The sequence below is a fragment of the Cricetulus griseus genome, chromosome 5 (assembly GCF_003668045.3).
Source record: "Cricetulus griseus strain 17A/GY chromosome 5, alternate assembly CriGri-PICRH-1.0, whole genome shotgun sequence".
NCBI lineage: Eukaryota > Metazoa > Chordata > Mammalia > Rodentia > Cricetidae > Cricetulus > Cricetulus griseus.
Genome location: NC_048598.1, coordinates 74,555,168 through 74,580,813, shown reverse-complemented (window position 1 = coordinate 74,580,813; position 25,646 = coordinate 74,555,168). Strand labels below are relative to the sequence as shown.

At 40.7% G+C, this 25,646-nt stretch overlaps 1 pseudogene; it reads right to left on the bottom strand.

The window, feature by feature from the left end:
• Window positions 1-5,753: 5,753 nt before the first annotated feature.
• Window positions 5,754-25,646, bottom strand: part of LOC113835940 — a 42,259-nt pseudogene continuing 22,366 nt past the window's right edge.

Genomic DNA, 25,646 nt, shown 5'->3' with positions numbered 1-25,646 from the left:
ATTTTATTCACTTATCCTTTGTTCTCTCTTTTGCATTCTGTCTGAGTGTGAGTGGTGAATCTGCACAGGTGTATGTGGTTATGTGAACCCATGCATGTGTGTAGGGAAGTAGAGAACATTAGTATTAGTCATCTCTCAGTCACCAACAAGGCCTCTCATTGATCCTGGAACTTACTGTTTCAATGAGAATCAATGTGAACAAGCCCTGACAGTTTTGTTGTATATGCCCCATAGTGGTGAGGTGGCAGGCATGTGTTACCATGCCTGTCTTTTTTTTTTTTCTCTTTTTATTATTATTAATTCAAGTTAGGGAACAGGCTTGTTTCACATGTAATTCCCCTCTCCCTCTCCCTCTCCCTCTCCTTACCCCCATACCTTCTCCCCCACCTCCAACCTATCCCCCACCCCATCCACCCACCACTCCCCAGGCAGGGTAGGGCCCCCAACCGGGGCTCCACCAAGTCCACCAAATCTTCCTGTGCTGGGCCTGGGTCCCTCCCCATGTGTTCATAGACAGAGTGCATCCCTTCAAGTGGGATGGGCTCTTGAAGTCCCCCACATACACCAGGGCAAAAAGCCAGTCCACCTCCGGAGGCTCCCAGGAGTGCAGGGGTATCCATGATCAGGGGGCTGGATTAGTCCGGTACTGGCCTCCCAAAGAGCATCTGGGGTTGATATGCTTTCCCTTTTTCAGGCCAACTCTTTCTGTGGGTTTCTCCAACCTGGTACAGACCCCTTCGTTCTTCATTCCTCCCTCTCTTCAACTAGGTTCCAGATTTCAGCTCAGTGTATTTCTGTGGATGTCTGTCTCTGCTTCCATCAGTCACTGGATGAGGACTCTAGGATAGCATAGAGAATAGTCATCACTCTCATTCTAGGGGAAGGGCTTCTAGGCCATCCTCTCCTCCACTGCACGGACTGTCAGATTGTGTCATCCTTGTAGGTCTCTGGAGATCTTTCTAGTTCCAGATCTCGTCTCAGATCTATAGTGGCTCCCATGCCTGTCTTTTTATGTTGATCTGGAAAATGAGATTTAGGTCTTCATGCTTGCATAGTAAGTACCCTAAGTCACTGAGGACACATACACAGCCTCTAAACTTTGGTTTATTGAGAGAAATTGTTTCTTAAATTTTGTTGATTTTTCTTACTTGACTTGGATATTCAGTATTCTAACTTACTGGAGGGGAAAAAAGAAAAAGGCAGCCAATTTTGGCAGCAGAGAGGGGAAAATGAAGCCCCCTACCAGAAGACATGCTGGGTATTCAATTTAATTTCTCTTAGACAGCTAAGGAGTTGTACATATAAATCTGTCTAGTTTGTTCTCTCCATGTGTGGCATGGATAGGAAAAAAATGTCACAGAAGTCAGTCTGGCTGATGGATTTGATGTTCAGAATAGATTGACAGAGAAAGTGGGAAAGATTTTAGGGAGAAATGAGGCCTGGGTAAGGAATGCAGAGGCATTAACAGGTATTGTGTGATTCTATTCCAGGGGAGACATGGACAAATGTCTACTCACCTCTAATAGGGAAACCAGGGTACCCACAAAGTCCAACAAGGCAAAAGAATTTGTTTAATTTGGCCTACTAGTAGAAGCAAACATAACTCAAAGACAGCTGCATCACCGAAACCCACCCCAGCATGAATGACAGCTTGAAAGTTGGATACCTGAAGTTACTTCTAGACATCCAGGCCACTGAGCAGGTTGAAGAGTGTGTCTTCTAGGTAGCCCAGGTACTCCAGTTTGAGTAACTTCTAGACAGCTCAACAGTTTTAAGTCTCTCAGCAGTCCTTATTACTTGCTTCAGCTTGGGGAGGGAGGAGCTTACTACATTTGGTCAGTTTCAAGGATTTCTTCATGCTTGAAATGTTTACTTCTTGATTTTTAAGGAGCCCACATTTATAACATACTGCCTTTGGAAGAGCTGCCTTGCAGGCTAGAATTCATCAGCTCAGGAAATCACTATAGGACAGAAGCATGGCATGCAAAAAAAAAAAAAAAAAAACATAGCTTAGAAGTAGGAGCTTCAACTCTTTTCATTACTATGTCATCTACATTATCTTCTTGGTTATAACGTTGCAACCTAGAGTACTTATAGTGGTTTGAATGAGAATGGTTCCCATAAGCTCATGTATTTAAATAATTTGTTTCCAGTTGATTGAAGTATTTTGAAAGGATTATGAGGTTATGTGTGACTGGCGGCAAATTTAGATATTTCAAATGTCTATGTCATTCCCAGTTAGCTCTCTTTGCCTTGTGTTTGTCTTTTAAGATGTGAGCTGTATTTAGTATCATACATTCCTGACTGCAACCATGAATTCTACCATGATGGTCACATACTGTAACTCTCTGAAACTGGAAGCACTATCTGAACTCTTCCTTTTTGCGTGTAAATTGCATTGGTCATGGTATTTGAACACAGCAATAGAAGAGTAACTATGACAGTACCTCAATTTCTTTAGTTGTGAAGTGGCATTAAATTGAGCCTTGCTTAACTAACTCATAAGGATGTTGTGAATATCCTGAACAAGTGCTTTCAAACTTCAGAGTGTTCAATAACAATAAACAGAAATAGACACAACAAATTTCATGATCACAATGCTAGATGTTATAAATGAATACGGCAGGCCATAAGTACTACCTAAGGAATAAATAGATTTAAAAAAATGGAAACTAACTGCTAAAGTGCAAATTGACATGAAACATTAAGTACACTATACTCATGAAAATCTGCCACAGAGAGAAGCATTTATGAAAATGTCACACATCCATTTAGAAAATCAAATGCTAATTCAACAGTAAATAGATGAACAAGGTCTTTTAATTTCAGTATTATTGTTACTATATTTTGTCCATTTTACTCAAAGGAACCTTTTGACTCAAATAGGAGGTACCTCTACTGTCTTAGACAAAAACTGGCCCCATCACAGTCTCATGTATCTGAACGTTTGCTCTACCTTTGGGGAAGGGTATGAAATCTTTGGAGGTAAAGCCTTGAAGGAGAAAATATGTCATTGAGTGTGGACTTTGAGAGTTTACAGCCTCTATTCACTTCAAGATCACACGGATAAGAATACAACTTGGACAGCAGATTTCCTGTCGTTTTTGTCCATGTCTTCCCCATCATCTTCCTTTATCCCCGTAGAACCATAAACTAAATAAATCCTTTTCAGTTGCTATTGGTCATTATATTTTATCACAGCAACAGAGAAGTAATTAGCTCATATGTTTTTGATAATTTGGTGTTTCACCTTCCTTTTAATTGATAAATATAATTCCAAATAAGGGAACTGTTGGAGAGAAATGTCTCTTGAAACACTGACTTCTTGACAATGGAGTCCAGGTTTTTGGTATTTGTATACTATTGCAATACAGTATACTTATAATAATACATCTTCAAATTATATATTAATATACTATCACTGGTTCATAATTACCATTAATTAGATAAAAACACATGGTCCTCTAGAACAGCAATAACAAACGGAAGATAAGATCCACCTTAGATGAAGAAAGAACTTCTTGGAGCCTGGGAGATGCTTAGTGGCTAAAGTGCTCATCATGTGAGCATAAGGAAGTATATACAATCCACACACTCTATATCTACAACAAGCAAGCAAACCTGAAGGTGGAGGTTCAGTTCCACAACCCATTTAGCCCCAAATAAATACACAGAGACCTGTATTAATTATAAACTCTTTAGCTGATGGGTTAGGCTTCTTACTGGCTAGCTCTCTCTTAATTATTAACCCATTTCTATTAAACTCAACTGTGTATCTGCAAGTTGTTTTGACTTACAGGAGGAGAATTGTCCAGCATGCTATTCTTTTGGTGACTACTCATGGCATCTCTCTAGCAGCCTCTTTCTACATCCTCTTCCCAGAATTCTCCTAATCTCATAGCCTTGCCTGTCTTCCTGAATGACTACTGGTCAATTAGTGATTTAGTCATCAACCAACAAGAGAAACATATATACAGAAGGACATCCCCCATTACAAACCCCAAAACAAAACAGAAATATCCAGTCATAGTGACAAGAGTTTGTGATCCCAATTATGGGCAGGCAGACACAGGAGGATCTCTGTGGCTTGCTGATCAGCCTGCCTAATAGGGTCATCAACTTCCAGAACAGTAAGAAGCCATTTCATAAACCATTGTAGATGTCATCCTAAAGAATGATACCTGAGGTTGACCCTTGACATTCATTTGAATGCATACACACATGCATGCAGACTCACATGTATATATATGTACACACATACCAAAGAACTTTCCTATTAACTTGAAGAATTTATACATAATACATGCTCATTCTTTAGAAAGGATAAAAGGAAATCCTTACTGTTTTACAGCATCTATTGCCTCTAATGGAAAGCATAAAGCACAACTTTCCTCTTTATACATACATGTGCATGTGCACGCGCGTGTGTGTGTGTGTGTGTGTGTGTGTGTGTGTGTGTGTGTGTGTGTGTGTCCTGAGTCCACTTATAACTATTTTGTCTTTTGTAACTTTGCAGCACATTTGATGGACAAGTGCTGAGTGAGGAGATCAAACATGAATTCTACAAAGCAGGGTTCACACACCATAAACATAATAAACAAATACAGATGAAAGGAGAATTCATGAATAATAGATGGAGAATCCATTGAACACTATTACAGCATGCAGACTCTGATGGATGATGGATTCCAGATGGAATAGTTCCAGAAGACAGGTGAGTAAAAGGCGATGCCTAACAAGGGGAAATGAGTCATTTACAAAGAGAGAAGTTGGGCCCATATCTCAACTGTGGAGAGCAGATTCCAATCATGCACAGTTAAAATAACATTCCAAAAGAACATAGGCAGAAAAACAAATTCATGGACAATAGTAAAAGCAGAAAAGGAAAAGGAAATTAGAGGATACAAAGAATGCTATTAAAGCAATCAGTGTGGTAGGGTCTAGAATCACTTCTAGGTATGTCTGTGAGCAAATCTCTATATTGGGTCAACTGAAGTGGGCAGCACCATTCATGTGCTGAGTTCTTAGACTTAGTAAAAAGAAAAAGCAAGCTGAGCACCAGCTTCCATCTCTCTCCAATCCTGAAGATGGAGTAATGTGATTAGGAACCTCACATTATGGCAGCCATGACTTCTCTGCCTCATGCATTATACCTTTGAACTATGAGCCAAAATAAATACTTTATTTCTTAAGTTGCTTTTGACTTGTGTGTTTTGTGATAGTTTCAATAAAAATAATAATTCCATAGACATATAATAAATAATTAATAATACACAATAAAAATAAGCTTCAATGGATAAACATTGTAAACAAACTTCTTTATTCTATTAGTTAAATATCTTGAGTATTTTTTAAAATCACTTATTTAAAAAAAAAAGCTGGTTTGTCCAATCACATACACCACAGAAGAAACACAACTAGCGATGTGGCCCTGCGATAGACACCAGTGGGGTGCTCATCCAGTACCAGAAAATAGAGGTAAAACAGTGGTCTGCTGAGGATTAAGCTTCAGGCTCCTACCTGACCTCTTGTTGAATGACTTTAATTAGCATACAGTGAGATTAGAGTCCCAAGTGTAGTAGCTGATGCCTCAGAGCTCCATTTAAACAAAACCTAAAAGAACACCCTTTCCCCTCTGAGCAGGGAAGCCTCACCTATTATTTGGATCCTCAACCAGAAGCCAAGTTTCCCTCCCCAACTGCTTCAGCATTCCCAACTGAAAAGTGTGGCCTTAGGCCGTGTGCTTGAGACATTTAGTTTTCTTCACCTTCTGATTCGGATTCTTCTGCATTTTGTAGCCACTCCACAAATTTGTTCATCTGGTCAAGAAAGACACTTTTGCCTTTGGCGGCGTGTGCTTCTTTATACCGCTTTAGTATTGCTTCTTCGCTCAGAACATCGGCTTTATAAAAGAGAACCACGGTCTTCTGGAAAGCTTTCATGAAGTGGATGTTGTCATAGCAATATTTCTGAACCTTTTGCAGGAGAACAAGCTCTGACTGGCCTGAGGAACTGAACACAGTCAGCTGGGGAGCCTATTGCTTTAGGTGCTTAAGAGCCTGCTCTGCAACGAGTTCCTCCTTCTTGTTTCACTCAACGGCACTCATGGCACAGGTCCAGATAAGCCCGGTCACTGGGTCACTGCTGTTTCCGGAAGGTCGGTCCTTTTCATTTCCTCTTTTACATAAAGCACCACCTCCTTGATAGGACATTCCTGAGACAGTCGCTCTTGCAGCTCCTTCTGCAGTTCCTTCCTGGTGCCCAGTGACTTCTGGATGCTGAGAAAGTCTGACAACTCCTTCAGCCCCGCATCTGTGAAGTACTTAGCAAAATGGTCCACACTCTGTCTGTTCACTGGGAAGAGTTTAAGCAGTCGCTTGTCCAAGTTGACTTTACGCAAGGAAGAGGTAACAAAATTGGCATCATTCTCTGTCATTCAGGCTTTGAAAAGTTTGCCAGCAACGAGGCTGCAATGCCTTTTGTGTCTAAACTGTCTGTGAAGAGAATAGTGAGGATGGCTGCCGTTCTATTGCCCAGCAGGAATCCCAGACAGCATTGCCAACTTTGTTTGCTCTGCTTCCGAAAATGCTTTAAGGAAGAGGAGAAACTTTTTCATTTCACCTTCAAATACCTTTTCCAAATATTTGTGTCTCCTGATGAGTTTATTGAAGACCTGAGCATTGTTTCGGATGGCTTCATGATCTTCATTTACTGAAAGCACACAGTGGCTGGTCATATTGGTCTTGTCACCATCATCTATGCATGTTCTTCCAGAGGCAAGCATGCTGCCAGCCACCAGGATATCAAAGAGTGTGTCTGCGTAGCAACGGTAATCTAACCACGAGCCAGTAGAATCCAAAAATTTGGCTATGGCTTCAAGGTTATTACCAGCTTCATTAAGCCCCTGGGCAAGTGTATCCCTGAAGACTGTGGGTTCAAATTTCTCTTTTTCATCCCTTTTCAAGGTGTTGAAAGATTGGCCTGTTAGTACTGGCTTCTGATGTTTATTCAAAAAGTTATTGTCGAAGGAGAGAGTGACAACACTGTGGCTGCAAGTGGATCCTGCAGCAAGCAGTGGAGGCAGCAGTAGCTGAGGCAGACAATGGAGGAGTTCAGTATTTTTAATAATGGAGAAAAGCTACCATTAAATCAACTACTATCTAAAGTTGCTGTGTTGCTTATGGATGCAACTGAAAAATGTCAACAGATATTTTGAATTAGTTTTCAAGAAAAGTTTAGGAGACATTTGCAAATGCAGACTAGAGAAATTCTAAATTCTCTGAACAGAGCTTAACAGGTGAAACTGATGCTAGTGGGGTCCTCATGAAGCAGACAGTAGTAAAGAAACCCAGAAAGTGTGAATTGACCCATAAAAGAGGCACCTGTGTAAAGATTTCTCAAAACTGAATGATGAAAACCTCTGCAATGGTGGGATTTGAAATATTAAGGATTGGGACTCACTGTCTTGTGCTACCATTAGCCCTTTTAACTGTTATTCACCCAGCCCAACACACACACACACACACACACACACACACACACACACAATGTGTGACCCAATATCTAATCTCATTATTATTAGATAAGCCCTCATGCAATATATAGACAGAACACTACTTTCTACCAATGTAGAGGCAAAGACAGTCATCACATAGCATGTGCATCATGTAGCAGTGCCTGTCAGACTTTGCTGTAACCTGATGTTCCCACCAACATTTTTAAATTATACTTTTCTTTATGATTTTTTGTTGTGTTTCTATAAAAACTTAATACAGCTGTTACCTTGTTGTAACCCTCTTTGGCCTGACCAAAGTCTGTATTTCTAGAACATGATTACTCATATTTAACTTGAGAAGAAACATCTTATTCTCTTTGAGAAAAGAGTTGGAAATATTGATGAGGTGAGTACTATGTGGAGAATGTAATATATTATGCTGAAGAACACAGGCATTTGGCCAGGGATCCCTGACACTTAGGGAGGCCACATTTGGAGGTGATGGATTCCCCTAAATGGTAGTGGAAATTTCAATCAACCAAGCATTTAAGCTCTAGCTTTGTTGTAGCTGGTTAACTTGAAGGGAAAAGAGAAACTGGGAAGATTTGGAAAATATTTGTATGTTTTGAATTTTCCAAAACATAGTTTAAGAAAGCCAATTATTTCATAAATCAAGAGATAAAACATTAGCAACATAAATATGAATAGCAGATATATTTACAAGTGTTTTTCCTATGTCAAAGATGTTCTGAACTCATTTAATGTGTCCAACAGTTCCTTGAGTTCAAGGTCAATTATTCTGAGCTATAGAATAATTGCCCATCTCAGCCTCCTGCAGCCATCCAACAGGTAAGTGTTCTGCAGGCATGATGCTCCAACTTTGCTGCTACCCAAACCTACTGAATCCCATCCTCCCCCTCACCAACCATCCCCTTTAAGGTCAGCAGCACCCAGAGGCACAAGCACCACCTGGACCAAATGAAAGAAGAAGTGAGTGGCTGGTCCCTCAGCTAAACTCCCCCAAACCCTAGGCCTTAATCCCCAGAACAAATCCCATGCCCCTTGCCTTCCCATCTCAGACCCAGCATCTAGACAGCAGGTAGAAGCTCTACTGGCAGGCTGCTCCAACCCCACCTATAAGACCCACTCCATTACCTAAACCCACTGAACCCATTATCCTCCCCTTGGCCAACTGTCTCCTGAAAACATCAGCAGCCCCTAGAGACACAATTACCACCTGCACCAACTGAAGGAAGAGAGGCCTCAGCATGAACAGCCCCCTTCAACAATATCAGCAGACCCTATAGGCACAAAGACCACACATACCAGGAGGAAGAACAGGAATAGGCACAACATACACCAGTTGGAAGAACAGACCTGATAGGCCCAAGTAAATCACACATCAGCCAGAAGAAGTGGACAATTTCCTGGATCTAGGCATGCAAAATCCCAACCAAATACTTCAGCTATGACAAACCTACTTTTCCTGACAACTAGCCAATTACCAGAATCCTTGAATATTCAGGACAAAAGACAGAAACAGCAAAAAAAGGAACAAAAGACCCATCCAACAAGACATCATAATAATTAACACCCATACCTATAACTATCCCAAACCCAAATGGGTTAATAACAGTGTAAGAATATATTAAACAAAATAAAGAGAAATGTGGCACCACCAGAACCTTAGTGGTTTTAAAACAGCAGGACCTGAACATTCTAAAGCAGATGAAGCAGAAGAAAATAACTTTAAAAATGCCTTTATGGGGCACTTTCAATAGAAAAAAATGGCAGCCTGCAAAATGGGAAAATTTCAACCAACTGCACATAGAATCGAGGACCAATATCCAAAATATATAAAGAACTCAAGAAAGTAGATATCAAAATACCAAATAATCCCATTAAAATGTGGCATAGTTTTAAACAGAGAATGCTCCACAGAAGAATCTCAAATGGCTGAGATATACTTAAAGACTTGTTCAACATCCTCAGCTCTCAGGGAAATACAAATGCAAATGACTCTGAGATACCATCTTACACCTGTCAGAATGGATAAGATCAAAAACACAAATGACATCCTATTTTGGAGAGGATGTAAAAGAAGTGGGACATTCCTCCTCTGCTCATGGAGTGCAAACTTGCCCAGCCACTTTTGAAACCAGTATGGCAGTTTCTCAGAAAATTGGTAATCAATCTACCTTAAAACCCAGTGATATCACTTTTGGGCATATACCCAAAGGATGTTCAATCATACCACATGAATACTTGCTCAAATATTTTCATAGTATTATTATTCATAATGGCCAAAAGATGGAAAAAACCTAGATGCCCCTCAACCAAAAATGAATAAAGAAAATATGGCAAATCTATACAATGGTGTATTACTCAGCAGAAAAAAAGAAAAAAAAAACTGGCCTCAGGAAATTTGCAGGCAAATGGATGGACCAGGAAAAAAATCATCCCAAATGAGGTAACCTAGACCCAGAAAGACAAACACCATATGATCTCATGTGTAAGTAGTTATTAGATGTAAAGCAAAGGATAACCAGGCTACATCCACAGCCCCAGGTAAGCTAGGTACAAAAAGAAACATAAGAGGGATGCATGGAAGAGGAAGTAGATGAGCTCTCCTGGGTAAACTGGGTGTGGGGAGGTTGAGGGGAGGGTAATAAGAGGGATCAGGATGGTCATATTGGAGGTAGGATGTGGAGGGAGTAATAAAAGAGAAACCTGGTGCCAGAGGAACTGCCAGGAACCCACAAAGATAACTCCAGCTAAGACTCCCAGCAATTGTACAGAGGGTGACTGAACTGGCCTTCTTATATAATCAGATTGGTGACTACCCTAATTTTCATCATAGAACCTTCACCCAGTAACTGATGGAAACAGATGCAAAGATCCACAGGCTAGCAATGTGTTGACCTCTGTAAGTCCAGTTGATGAGATGGAAGAGGGATTATATAAGCAAGGGGGTCAAGATCATGATGGGTAATCCCACACAGATAGCTGACCTGAGCTTGCGGGAGCTCAAGGACTCTATAATGACAGTTACATAGCCTGCATGCCACAGACCTGGGTCCTCTGCATGTGCGTGACAGTTGTAGCTTGGTCTGTTTATGGGGCACCTATCAGTGGAACCAGGGTCTGTCCCTGGTACATGATCTGGATTTATGGAACCTATTCCCTTTGATGGGATGCCTCTCAACAGTGATGCAGCAGGGAGGGTCTTGGCTCTGTCTCATCTTGATGTGCCAGGCTTTGTTAACTCCCATAGGAGGCCTTATCCTTTCGGAGTAATGAATGGGGAGCATATAAAGGAGGTGGGGGAATGAATGGCAGGAGAGGAGAGAGGGTAAGCTGTGGTTGGTATGTTAAATAAATTTTAAAAATTAATAAAAAGGGAGTAATTGCACTAAGGCTTGGGGAGTGTACTCAGCCAATGTTTAGTGGATGCGAGCATTATTCCTTGGCAAACCTATCACTATGATGACTTGTGTAGTACTGTGTAGGGAGCCGGTTCCTGCATTATCCATTACAATATGGTGCCTGAAGACACCAAGATGTAAATTACTTCACAGGCGCTGGGTAATCTCCATTCCTTTGATCTCTGCCTATCCCGTGGCTCATTTGCCCTGAGGAGCTGAAGCCATTCATAGGGTAACACGTCCCAGGCGGCTGGTCAGCCTTTATAAGGGATGGTTTTCTTGGTTCAGTGTCTCCGCTCTAGTCTCCACTCTGGTAAGATGCATTAAAGCTTGTCTGCAGAAGGATCCGAGTGTCCCGTGTATGATTTCTTGCTGGCGAGAAAATACAGCGCGCGCGGGACATCTGGTGCTGAAACCCGGGAACATGTGAACATCTCTGGCATCGCGGAGACCCCTTGGCTACAGGGCGGATTCAGAACTGCAGGGTGGTAAATTCGGAGAGGTATGTTTTTTCTGGACTTTGGCTTGGGAATGCTGCTATTTTGGGAGGTTAATATAGAGGCTTCTATGCTTTTACTAGGAGCTATTTTGACTTTTCTCACTGTTGTAGCAATCTTAAAGAAGTCCAGAATTACATATCAGAAACCGAATGTAGTGAGAGATGGGGCGCGCCTAACAATAAAATATAAGAAAAAAGGACCTCCCGGGATGTCTAGTGACAAGGGAGTGAATAATTTGTTAAGAGAAACAGCAATAAATAAGAAAAAAGGACCTCCTGGGATGTCTAATGACAAGGGAGTGAATAATTTGTTAGATAATTCTATAAATAAGTTTAAAGCTTTAAATCTTGATAGCTCTAATGACTCTAAAAGCTCAAGAGATGGGGTTTTGGAAGGAACAGCTCAGCTGAATGAGGGAGAGACAGAGAAGGAGGGAGAGAGAATGGGGAATGGCCGGTCACACCCCGGTAAATTTAGGAGATATCGGCTGCCAAGAATAAAGGCAAATATGAGGCCATCGCCTATTAATCCAGCGGGTGTGCTTCCATCAGCACCCCCATTATATGAGTTACAACAAAAGTTTGGTACCGACTCCTTCTTACCATCAGAGGAGGGGAGAAAATTGCAGATGGCTTTCCCAGTCTTTGATAGGGGAAAAGGCCATGCCTGCTATTCAACACTTCTTAAAGGCCTGGAATGCCTGGGGCTTTAAAGCCTCATAAACATTGACGCTCGGGCCAAGCGTCTCACCTCAAAACCTAAAAGGCCAAAAGGAAATGGTAAAATGGAAAGATATCTTAACTGATCTTTGGAGAAGCCCGGATCCTATTCTCATAAGATCTAGGGGAGCGATATTGTGTTTTCCCACAGGATGAAGAAAATCCTCTGTGGATCCCAAAAAGACTCAACCCGAAGAGCCTCTTCGGACCTTCAAAAGTCGAAACTCCACCCTCTCCCCGGGAGCTGAGAGCTGCTATTGTTATCCAGATTAACTCCTGTCCTTGGCGGAGAGATGGCCACTGCTTAAGGGGTGGGGGTGGGATTGTTTGATGCAGCCGTTTGCGGATTGCTGTTACCTCTGGCTGATCTATGAGAAAGAGGTGGGGGTGGAATTGTTTGATGCAGCCGTTTGCGGATTGATGTTACTTTTGGCTGGCATGTAAGCTCCAGGGCTCAAACCAAGAGATCACCCAAGCGCTTATATTTTGGCTAACAATGCTTAAGCAATAGGCCGCCGGCCAGACAGCTCTTGCACACCCGGAGCCTAGGCTCATTGCACAGGGTAGAGTGTCTGGTTTGGGCAGCCCAATGAGGGATGCTGAGCAAAGGCATCACACAGAGTTGCCTATTATGCAGGCTTCTCTGGGAGGTACGTTGACCTGCATAAGGGTTACCTGCCCGAGAATCCCTTTCCCAGAAAAACGGCAGAGGACAGGTCAAGAGCGCTTCGGGTCAAGCTAACAGCCTGATGGCGACTCTTGTACACAGTCTTAATGTTTGATTTTGGGAAGGTTCAACCTCTGCCTCTATCCCTCAACATATGGGTGACCTATTTGCTTGTAAAAATATAAAGCCTTTTCATTAATTAATAAAAAAAGGGGGATATGTAGGGAGCCGGTTCCTGCATTATCCATTACAATATGGTGCCTGAAGACACCAAGATGTAAATTACTTCACAGGCGCTGGGTAATCTCCATTCCTTTGATCTCTGCCTATCCCGTGGCTCATTTGGCCTGAGGAGCTGAAGCCATTCATAGGGTAACACGTCCCAGGCGGCTGGTCAGCCTTTATAAGGGATGGTTTTCTTGGTTCAGTGTCTCCGCTCTGGTCTCCACTCTGGAAAGCTTATGCTCTCCCCTCACAAGATGCATTAAAAGCTTGTCTGCAGAAGGATCCGAGTGTCCTGCGTGTATTTCTTGCCGGCCGAGAAAATACAGTGCGGGACAGTACTGAATGTGCTACTTTCAGAACATAAACTTCTCTTAACTACTGATAACCTCATGAGAATAAAATATGGAAGACCTCAGGAAATAATCCCAAGATGGTTGTCTGCATGACTTCATTATAATCTCATTTGCATTCTAAATGACAGCCCCAGTGCTAGGACAAGCAAGAGTTGCCACAATAGGGACTGAAAGTAACATAAAGGAGTGAAGAGGTGGAGGCTGAGTTCCTGAACCTATGCCTATTTTTAGAAAAGAGATGAAAAGTCTTGCTTCTATGACCTCATCCTCCCTGTAACTTATTTTATTACAGCATAATCTCCCAAGCCTTTGTAAGTGAAAAGGTTGGTTTTAATTTCTCTGGCATTTCTTCTAGGGTTTGCTGTTGGAGAATAAATTTCTCTTTTGCTGCTCATTAGTCCCTTGGCATTTCTACTATTTATTCAGATGAGTATATTAATATGCATGCATTTGTGACAGGATCTCTTTAAGTCACCCAGGCTGGCTTTGACACTGACAACATCCTGTGTCCTTAGTGTTTCCCTGTGTTGCTTCTGGGGAATTAGAGAGATGGAGGTGTTGGCAGAAGAAGTCATTGAGAACAAGCCTCTCTCACTGTTACTTTAGCATTCCATCTCCTATTCCTGGAAAGGGGAATCATCACAGGTGCCTCCTTAGAACTGGAAATATCATATTAAATGTGGGGTGAGTTGCCATAATTAATACCTCCAACCCACCCCCAATCTACCCCCAAACCACCTCCAACCCAACCCCAACCCAGCTCAAGATTGAGTTGAACACTTGAAAGGGTAATTAAATATTGTTATGGAGACCCTCACTAGAGGTGACTGTTTAGAGTTTATTCCAATAGAAAATGTTTCTTCCAGCCTCCTGGTGGACATTCAGGTATTCTGGTACTAAGTGTAGCACCAAGTGTCCAGGGCAAAGGGATTTTGAAGGCAGAAACCACATCCTGGTGTCTTTCTCAACCAAATAACCAGACAAAAGGGAAAACAGTGGAGCGGCAGTGGTACAGGTGTGGATCATAGTCCAGAGGGCAGCCAGTGAGATTGCCACCTTTCTCATTCCAGAAAATAGTAATTGGACTGGGGACACATTGATAGTGATAGAGCAGGGGAAAAAAAAGGACTGAAAAAGAAAAGGTATTGCACAGGATGGCAGTGGGCTGAAGAGCTGAGATCTGTTCAGTTTGCAAAGTCTAGAAACACATCTTTGGGCTGACTATGAGTAATCCATGTGCTATGTCCCTGGCTTGTAGCTAAAGAGATACTGTTCCTATTTCCTCTCAACCACATTTTCTTTCTTTTTAATAACTTAGGTGTCTATTCTCTAGCCCCAGCAGAACTTTTCTTATTCTCATTAAGGGAAGGCTATTTTGTCCTGTAAAGGCCAGAGGCTAGGGCTCCCCTTAAGCAGGAATATAAATCAAAAAGAAGTACACCACTATCCCTTTAGAGCCTGAGTTCTAGAACTGTTGCTTCGATATTTTTCTGAGGGAAAAACCAAATGTAAAGAAAGAGCAAGAATGTTCTCCCTTAAGAAGCCAACCTTATTGAAAACACAATGAGAAGAATTTTTTTATGGGTCCAATTCACTATAAAAAATGGCGTTTTTGACAGGAAGCAAGTTAAAACTCAGACTTACCTAGTATACAGAGGGAAGTATGCAAAGTTCTCTTAGAATGAGAACAGGCATAAAGGATGGTGTAAACAACTAGCCTCTCAAATCCTATGGTTAGGGTTTAAGCCACTGATATCTTTTGGTTGTTGAAGCCACCAGTGATCATTAGTGGAAACTGACAACTAAGTGTGGCCAGAATAAAACAAAGGGAAACAAAGTGCTCTTAATAACACTGTCATCCAAGTCCAGGTGTGCAAATACTCACAAATATTTACTCTGAGAAGACACACTTTAGAGTAAGCTGTGTTTATAGTGAGGCAATAGAGGTTAAGTTTCAATGGCCTTTGAGGCCATTCAGTAAATGCCAGCTTTCCCACTCCCTAATGTTTAAATTGTCAAATGTGAAGGTGGGGGTGTCTGGGAAGCTTCCTCTTGGCAGCACCCAAGAGCATATATGTAGGCTTCTAAAGAGGAATCATGGCTACTAGAAGACAATTTTTAGAAATATATTTATTTTGGGTTTCTCTGTGCAGACCTGGCTGTCTTGGAACTTACTCTGTAGAGTAGGCCGACCTTGAACTCACAAAGATCCACCTGCCTCTGCCTCCCAAGTGCTGGGATTAAAGGTGTGCACCACCACGGCCTGTCATAGAAGACAGTTTTAACATAGAACAAGGCAGAAAAAGGGGAGATACCTGGGGAAAGTAAACCATATCCAACTGTGAGCATGGGTTCTTCCAGAAAGAGATGTAATTAAGTGTTTTTACTGTAGACATACATATCATTTTGGTGAATTTCAAGCTACATTTCAATTGGTTGATAATTAGATTTCTTTTTCCTTTCTCTTTATTCTTATTGAAATTATAGGGTGGTTCTGGAGTTGCTTTTGGTGGGGTTTTAATCTGATAAAGTAGAAAAAGAACCACTATGTTTGCACAGGGGTTTATTTTAATGAGATCCTATAAAATTGAAGGTTTGCAGCTAGGAAAGGAGAATGGTCTTAAGCACATGTTAATGGTCTGGGACTTCTTCATTTACTACTGGCAATAAACTGTAACCATGCTGCAAGATGAGAGATTCCTTTCTACTTTCCAAGTTCCCATAATTTTCCCTGTCGTTCTACACTACCTCAGATGTCATTAAAATACACATCCTGGGCCATGCATGCTGTTATTCAGCAGCTGTACACAGATGTGGTAGTGTATAGTGGGGAGACCTAGGTCCTTGTGACTATTCCTTCTAGGTATGGAAACATAGGCTTGTAAACCTACATTGTTATATCATATCTATCTATATGTATGTGTTATATATATGTGGTATATACATGTTTGTACATATATGCATATCTATTTTATATCACATATACAATATAGCAAAGTTTGTACATATAGAGTTTCTTTCATTTATATATGTATAAAGTCTGAAAATCTTCATATAGTTTTGTTTTTATACTAATACCCATCTGAATTCTTACTAAGATGTAGTGTATTATTGGAAAGAAATATAATCAATGTAGTAGTTAATCATTTTTTATATACTGGAGTCTGCTAACCCTTCTGTATTGTTTTCTACTTTAATTATAATTATGATTTTCTTAGTTAATTATCTTTAAAATTGTATAATGCAATTTACTAAGAAGCTCTTCAAAAAGAGATTGAGTAATGATAGTGTATTGTACAAGCCCATTGGGAGTTTATCAGATTAACTAGGTATTTGCTGGAGGCTTTTGGGTTTTCTGTGTATAAAACGATATCTGCAAACAGAAGCAGTTTGTCATTTCCTTCCCTATTTAAATGTGTTTATTTTCTTTGTCCTGCTGTATTTTCCATTTAGAATATGTAATAGTAATCCTTGCTTTGTTCCCCAAATTGGACATCCTTGCCTCACTCCTAACTTTACATGTAACATTTCTGCTTTCACCAGTGAAGAATCGTCTGTGCGCTAGCCATGTTTGACTTGTTAATGCTGGATGTTTCACATAGCTGCTATACTGAAAATCTTTAGCTATGAAAGTTGCTGGGTTTTGGCACATGTATTTCATTGTCAAAGTGGTTGATGATAGCACTTTTTTCTGTTAAGGCAGAATACTACTTTTATCTATCTGTCTCTGTGTGGTTTGTGTCATGGTACTTTTATTTTGCCTGGGCCTACCTTGAATCATGAAGATACCATGTAGCACTTCATCAGTTTCTTCTAGGGCATTCAATTGTTGTCGGATTCACTGAAATATTAAGATCTCTCTTAGTATTTTTTCCATTTTTATTATTATTATTTTGTTTTATTAGTTCAAAATAGGAAGAATATTGCTTCAGATGTCAATCCCTTTTTCCTCTCCATCCCCTCCCCCCCAACATCCCACCTGCCCCTATTCATCCCCCCTCCATTCCCCATGCAGGGTAAGGCCCTGAAAAGGGGCTCCACAAAGTCTACCACATCATCCTGGGCCAGGCCTAGGCACTTGCCCATGTGTCCAAGTCAAGAGAGCATCCCTTCATATGGGATGGACTCTCAAAATCCCTTCTTTTTTTAAAGAACTTACATATTTAATACAGTGTGTTACCCCCATACAGATGGAAAAAAATTAAGTTCAACATTTCTAGAACAATATGGCTGTTGATTTTTGTACAATGCCAACTGAACGCAGAAAACTGAGATACTTTTCTCCAAAGCTGACAGCATAGCTAAAGTTTCCAAAGTTTCAAATATATATATATGTATAATGGCAGTATGTTATGCATCAATAGAGTCTACCACAAGATCCAGCAATCCCACTCCTAGGCATATACCCAAAAGAAGCACATTCATATAACAAGGACATCTGTTCAACCATGTTAATAGCAGCATGATTTGTAATAGCCAGAAACTGGAAGCAGCCTAGATGCCCCTCAACTGAAGAATGGATACAGAAAATGTGGTACATTTGCACAATGCAGTACTACTCAGCAGAAAAAATCAATGGAATCCTGAAATTTGCAGGAAAATGGATGGAACTCGAAGAAACTATTCTGAGCGTGGTAGCCCAATCACAAAAAGACAAACATGATATTTACTCACTCATATGTGGTCCTGCTTTATGATACATAGTAGTGACCATGTTTTATCAGAGCTGTTTTTAATGATGTTGCTCTCTTAGTAGTTTTATATCAATTATTTCTTTAATTTGTAAATACATATATTTGACTCTTCTATCTTTTCTCCTAAATCTAGGTAAAAGTATTCCAATGTTGTTTTAGAAGGAGAAACATTTACTGTTTTCATTCATTTTTTTATGTATAAAATCTAAAGCATATATATAAAGAGCTACTGAAAGAAAGAAATGCTCCATTATATAAGGACCACAATGATACAAAATTTAACAATAAGCATGAGGAAATGATAATTCCCCAGAATGATTTTCCCAGACGTTTCCCTTCCTAGCAGAGATATCAGAAGAACTTCATGGCCTGATGACCTCTATACTATTGATGAGAGAACACACAGGATCTAGCTCTTATAGCTATGGATCCCATCCTCATGGCCACTTGTACTTATTTTAAAGATTTATTTATTAGTTCTAGTTAGGGAATAAGCTTGTTTCACATGTAAGTCCCTTCTCCCTCTCCCTCCCCTCACCCCCATCCCTCCTCCCCGACCCTCAGCCTATCCCCACCCCATCCACCCACCACTCCCAAGGCAGGGTAGGGCCCTCAACAGGAGCTCTGCAAAGTCCACCAAATCTTCCTGTGCAGGGCCTGGGCCCTTCCCCATGTGTCCAGGGCCAGAGTGTAACCCTTCATGCGGGATGGGCTCTCAAAGTCCCTTCTTGCACCAGGGAAAAATACTGATCCACCATCAGAGTCTCCCTGGAGTGCAGAGGCCTCCTTATTGACATCCATGTTCAGGGGACTCGATCAGTCTTGTACTGGCCTCCCCGACAGCATCTGGGGTCGATGTGCTTCCCCTTGTTCAGGCCAATTTGTTACTGTGGATTTCTCCAACCTGGTACAGACCTGTTTGCTCTTCATTCCTCCCTCTCTTCAACTAAATTCCCCATTTCAGCTCAGTGTGTATGGGTGTCTGTCTTTGTTTCTATTAGTCACTGGTAGAGGGCTCTAGGATGGCATAAAGAGAAGTCATCAATCTCATTTCAGGGGAAGGGCTTTGAGGTTATCCTCTCCACCATTGCCTGGATTGTCAGATCACGTCATCCTTGAAGGTCTCTGGAGATCTCCCTGGTTCCAGATCTCTTCTAGGATCTATAGTGGCTCCCTCTGATATGGTATCTCTCATCCTGCTCTCTCTCCTCTATTCTTCCCCCAACTCAATATTTCTGCACCTCCATTTCCTCTCCTCTACTCCTCTTCTCTTGCTCTTATTGTAGCAGCTTCCTCCCCCCTACGCTCATGCTCCCAATTAGTTCAGGATTTTATGCCACTTCCATTCCTGGGGACCATTTATCCTTAGAGTCCTTCATGTTTCCTAGTTTTTTTTGGTGAGGAGGATTATAGGCTGGTAATGCTTTGCTCTATGTCTAAAATTCATATATGAGTGAGTACTTACCATGTTTGTCTTTTTGTGACTGGGTTACCTCATTCAGGATGTTTTCTTCTAGTTCCAACCATTTGACTGTGAATTTCATGATTCCATTGCTTTTTCCTTCTGAGTAGTACTCCATTGTATAAATGTACCACATTTTCTCAATCCATTCTTCAGTTGAGGAGCATCTAGGTTGCTTCCAGGTTGTGGCTATTACAAACAATGCTGCTATGAACATGGTTGAACATATGTCCTTGTTGTATGAACATGCACTATTTGGGTATATACCCAAGAGAGGAATGGCTGGATCTTGAGGTAGACTGATTCCCATTTTTCTGAGCAACCACCATACTGATTTCCAGAGTGGTCTTACAAGTTCGCACTCCCACCAGCAATGGAGAAGTGTTCCTTTTTCTCCACATCCTCTCCAGCATAGATTGTCATTGGTATTTTTGATTTTAGCCATTCTGACATGTGTGAGGTGGTATCTCAGAGTAGTTTTGAGTTGCATTTCTCTGATGGCCATGATTTTGAGCACTTTCTTAAGTGTCTTTCAGCCATTTCAGATTCCTCTGTTGAGAATTCTCTATTTAGTTCTGCTCGCCACTTTTTAATTTCATTGTTTGGTATTTTGGTGGCTAGCTTCTTGAGCTCCTTATATATTTTGGAAATCAGTCCTCTGTCAGATGTGGGATCAGTGAAGATCTTTTCGCATTCTGTGGGTGGTCATTTTGTCTTACTGAATGTTTCCTTTGCCTTGCAGAAGCTTCTCAGTTTCAGGAGGTCCCATTTATTAATTGCAGACCTCAATGTCTGTGCTACTGGCATAAAGTTCAGGAAGCGGTCTCCTGTGCCAATTTGTTCAAGGGTAATTCCCACTTTCTCTTCTAGAAGATTCAGTGTGGCTGGATTTAGGCTGAGAACTTTGAACCATTTGCACTTAAGTTCTGTGCATGGTGACAGGTATGAATCTATCTGCAATTATCTGCATATCTGAATCCAATTGTACCAGAACCATTTGTTGAAGATGCTATCTTTTATCCATTGTATAGATTTAGCACCATGTCAAGAATAAGGTATTTGTAGGTGCATGGGTCAATATCAGGGTTTTCAATTCGATTCCATTGGTCTATCTGTCTATTTTTGTGCCAATACCAAACTGTTTTCAAAACTATGGCTCTATAGTAGAGCTTGAAGTCAGGGATGGTGATGCCTCCAGAAGATCCTTTATTATAAAGAGTTGTTTTGGCTATCCTGGGTTTTTTATTTTTCCATATAAAGTTGCGTATTGTTCTTTCAATGTCTGTGAAAAACTGTGTTGGGATTTTGATGGGGATTGCATTGAATCTGTAGATTGCTTTTGGCAGGATTGCCATTTTTACTATGTTAATTCTACCTATCCAAGAGCATGGGAGATCTTTCCATTTTCTGGTATCTTCTTTAATTTCTTTCTTTATAGTCTCAAAGTTCTTATTGTACAGGTCTTTCACTTTTTTGGTTAGTGTTACCCCCAGATATTTTATGTTGCTTGTGGATATTGTGAAAGGTGATGTTTCCCTGATTTCTTTATCATTGCAGTTATCGTCTGTATATAGTAGGGCTACTGATTTTTTTGAGTTTATTTTATATCCTGCTACCTTGCTGAAGGTGTTTATCAGCTGTAGGAGTTCCCTGGTAGAGTTTTTCGGGTCACTAATGTAGACTATCATGTCATTTGCAAATAGTGAAAGTTTGACTTCATCCTTTCCAATTTGTATCCCTTTGATCCCCTTTTCTTGTCTTATTGCTGTAGCCAGAACTTCAAGTACAATATTGAAGAGATATGGAGAGAGTGGACAGCCTTGTCTTGTTCCTGATTTTAGAGGAAACACTTTGAGTTTCTCTCCATTTAGTTTGATGTTGGCTATTGGTTTGGTGTATATTGCATTCATCATGTATAGATATGTTCCTGTTATTCCTGTTCTCTCCAAGATCTTTATCATGAAGGGATTCTGGATTTTGTCAAAGGCTTTTTAAGTATCTAGTGAGATGATCATGTGGTTTATCTTTTTCAGTTTGTTTATATGGTGGATTACATTGATGGAATTTTGTATGTTGAACCATCCTTGCATCCCTGGGATGAAGCCTACTTGATCATGGTGGATGATTTTTCTGATATGTTCTTGGATTTGTTTCGCCAATATTTTATTGAGTATTTTATCATCGATGTTCATGAGGGATATCGGTCTGTAGTTCTCTTTCTTAGTCATATCTTTGGGTAGCTTGGGTATCAATGTGATTGTAGCCTCCTAGAAAGACTTGGCAATATCCCATCTGCTTCTATTGTGCGGAACAGTTTGAGGAGTCTGGAATCAGCTCTTGTTTGAATTTCTGGTAGAATTCTGCAGTGAAGCCATCTGGCCCTGGGCTTTTTTTGGTTGGGAGGCTTTTGATGACTGCTTCTATTTCATTAGGGGTTATAGGTCGATTTAAACTTTTTATCTGATCTTGATTTAATTTTGGTAAGTGATATTTATCCAGAAAGCTATCCATTTCCTTTAGATTTTCCAATTTTGTGGAGTACAGGTTTTCAAAGTATGACCTGAAGATTCTCTGGATTTCCTCAGTGTCTGTTGTTATATCCCCCTTTTCATTTCTGATTTTGTTAATTAGCATGCTCTCTCTCTGCCTTTTGGTTAGTTTGGCTAGAGGTTTGTTTATCTTGTTGATCTTCTCAAAGAACCAACTCTTTGTTTCATTGATTCTTTGTACTGTTTTCCTAGTTTCTATTTTGTTGATTTCGGCTCTCAGGTTGATTATTTCCTGGCATCTACTCCTCCTAGGTGTGTTTGCTTCTTTTTGCTCTAAAGCTTTCAGTTGTTCTGTCAATTCTCAAATGTGACTTTCCTCCAGTTTCTCATGTGGGCACTTAGTGCTATGAACTTCCCTCTTAGCACTGCTTTCAGAGTGCCACATAAGTTTGGGTATGTTGTGTCTACATTCTCATTAAATTCTAGGAAGTCTTTAATTTCTTTTTTTATTTCTTCCTCAACCCAGGAATGATGTAATTGTGATATTCATTTTCCACACGAATGTAGGTTTTCTGCAATTCGTATTGCTGTTGAATTCTAGCATTAATGCATGGTGGTCTGATAAGATACAAGGGGTTATTTCAATTCTTTTGTAACTGTGGAGGTTTGCTTTGCTGCCAACTATGTGGTCAATTTTTGAGAAGGTTCCATGTGGCGCTGAGAAGAAGGTATAATCTTTTGTGTTTGGATGGAATGTTGTATAGATATCTGTTAAACCCAGTTGGGTCATGACTTCTGTCAGATCCTTTGTTTCTTTGTTAAGTTTCTGCCTGGTGGTCTTGTCTAGTGGTGTAAGGGGGATGTTGAAGTCTCCTACTATAACTGTGTGTGGTTTTATGTGTTGTTTGAGCTTTAGTAATGTTTCTTTTACAAATGTGGGTGTTTTCATATTTGAAATATTTCATATTTGAACATAGATGTTCAGGATTGAGACTTCATCTTCATGGACTTTTCCTGTGATGAGCATGAAATGCCCTTCTTAATCTCTTTTGATTGCTTTTAAAGTCTAAATTGTTAGATAATAGGATTGCTACACCAGCTTGTTTCTTGAGCCCATTTGATTGGAAATTTTTTTCCCATCCCTTTACTCTGAGGTATCACCTGTCTTTGAATTTGAGGTGTGTTTCTTGTAAACAGCAGAAGGATGGATTCTGTCTTCTTATCCATTCTGTTAGCCTATATCTTTTTATGGGTAAGTTAAGACCATTGACATTTAGGGATATTAACGTCCATTGTTCATTGGTTCTTCTTTGTTTTGGATTTATTGTTGGTGGTGTCATTGCATGTGAATTTCGTCCTCCTGTTTCTTTTTGTGTTTGGTAAATTTAGATGATCTATTACCAGTGTTTATGTGAGTGTAGTTATGTGCGTTGGGTTGGAGTTTAGCTTCCAGAAACTTCTGTAGTGCTGGATTTGTGGATATGTATTGTTTAAATCTGTTTTTGTCATGGAATATCTTGTTTTCTCTATCTATAGTCAATGAAAGTTTTGCTGGGTACAGTAGTCTGGGTTGACATCCATGCTCCTGTAGTGCTTGTAGGGTATCTATACAAGAACTTCTGGCTTCAGAGTTTCCATTAAGAAGTCGGGTCTGATTCTGATTGGTTTGCCTTTATATGTTTCTTAGCCTTTTTCCTTTGCTGCTCTTAATATTTTCTCTTTATTCTGTAGATTTGGTGTTTTGATTATTATGTGTCAGGGGGGACTTCTTTTTGTGGTGTAGTGTGTTTGGTGTCCTGTAAACTTCTTGTACTTTCATAGGCATATCCTTCTGTAGGTTGGGGAAGTTTTCTTCTATGATTTTGTTGAATATGTTTTCTGTACCTTTGAGTAGTGTTTCTTCACCTTCTTCTACACCTATTATTCTTAGGTTTGGTCTTTTTACAGTGTCCCATATTTCCTGGATATTTTGTGTTAGGGATTTGTTGGACTTGAGGTTTTCTTTGGTTGATGAATGTATATCCTATATCAAGTCTTCAGTAGCTGAGATTCTCTCTTCCATCTCTTGAATTCTATTGGTTATACTCACATCTTTAGTTCCTGATAGTTTATCCAGCCTTTCCATTTCCAGCATCGCCCCATTCTGTGTTTTCTTTATTGTGTCTATTTCAGCTTTCATGCTTTGAACTGTTTCAAGGTCTTCCTTCACTTTGGATGTTTTTTCTTGGGTTTCTTTAGATTTTTTAAGAGATTTGTTTATTTCTTGAATTTTTTTGTTTTGTCTTTTCCTCCATTTCATGTAATTTTTTTGTTTGCTTTTTCTTCTATTTCTTTAAGGGATTTTCTTGTTTCCTCTTTAAAGATGTCTATCATCTTGCTGAGATAACTTTTGAGGTCCCTCTCATCTTCATGCTCTGTGTTGGGTTTTTCAGATATTGCTGGAGTGGAGTCCCTTGATTCTGGTGTTGTCATATTGATCTTTCTGTTGTTGAGTGAAATCTTATTCTGTCTTCTTCCAATATCTTCTTTTAGTGGGGGCAGGTAGGATCTCTGTATCTCCTCTTGTGACCCCAATGGTGTGTGGGGGCCAGGAATTAAATGTCCACAACTGTGGATGGTATTGCCTCTCCTGGTAGTCTCCTCACTCTTTGTGGATCGGTTGGCGGAAAGAGATGGAAGAGTGGGGTGTTTCCAGATTCAGGGAGCTCCTCCTTGTCTGTTCATGTCTACCTCAAGCAGGCGGGTGCAGGACTGGGATGATCTGGGTGAGTGATGGTTTGGGTGGGGGTTGGGTAAGGGCAGAGGCTCACTCACCTCGTTCCTGGGTCAGTTGGTGGAAGGGATGGAAGAGTGGGGGTGCTACCAGATTCAGGGCGCAGAGAGGTCCTCTCTGCCTGGGTGTGTCTACTCCAAGGCAGGTGCAGGCGGGGTGGGGGGGAGTGGGCTGTTGGGGTGAGTGATGTTTTGGGTGGGAGTTGGGTAAGGACAGATGCTCACTCACCTAGATCCTGGTCGGTCGGTGGAAAGGGCCCACCTGTACTTTTTTAAAGAGTCTCTATGTAGTCACACCTTAAGCTTTTATTGTACAGCTGGGATTGGTCTTATTGGACTGGTTTTTGCCTGGAAATGTGTTCCCAAATTGCACTATGTTTTAAATATTTTGACAATGAACCACCTGGCATTAGACTTCCATAAGTCAGACATAGGTTGATGAATTCAGTGTATACTGAGTTTTCAATTCTCATCTCTTGGAGGTGTTTGCTTCCTTGTATGACACCTGCAGGTACCCCCACACACAGGTTGAAGAACAGTATCTTCTCTAAATCACTGAGCAATCTCCTAAGCCCCTAAATATATTTTATTTATTCGTTGACATTTTCATATATGCATATAATATATTTTGACCATACTTATCTTCCAATTTCTTCTATGCCCCCATGTCAATGTCCCCATCATATGGCCATGTCTTCTCTCTCTCTCTCTGTCTCTCTATCTCTCTTTCTCTCTCTTCCTGTCTGTATGTCTCCCTCTCTCTCTGACCCCACCTCCACCTCTTTCTATAACCCACTGGATCTAATGAGCTCCACACATATGTTCATAGTTGTGGGGTCATCTAC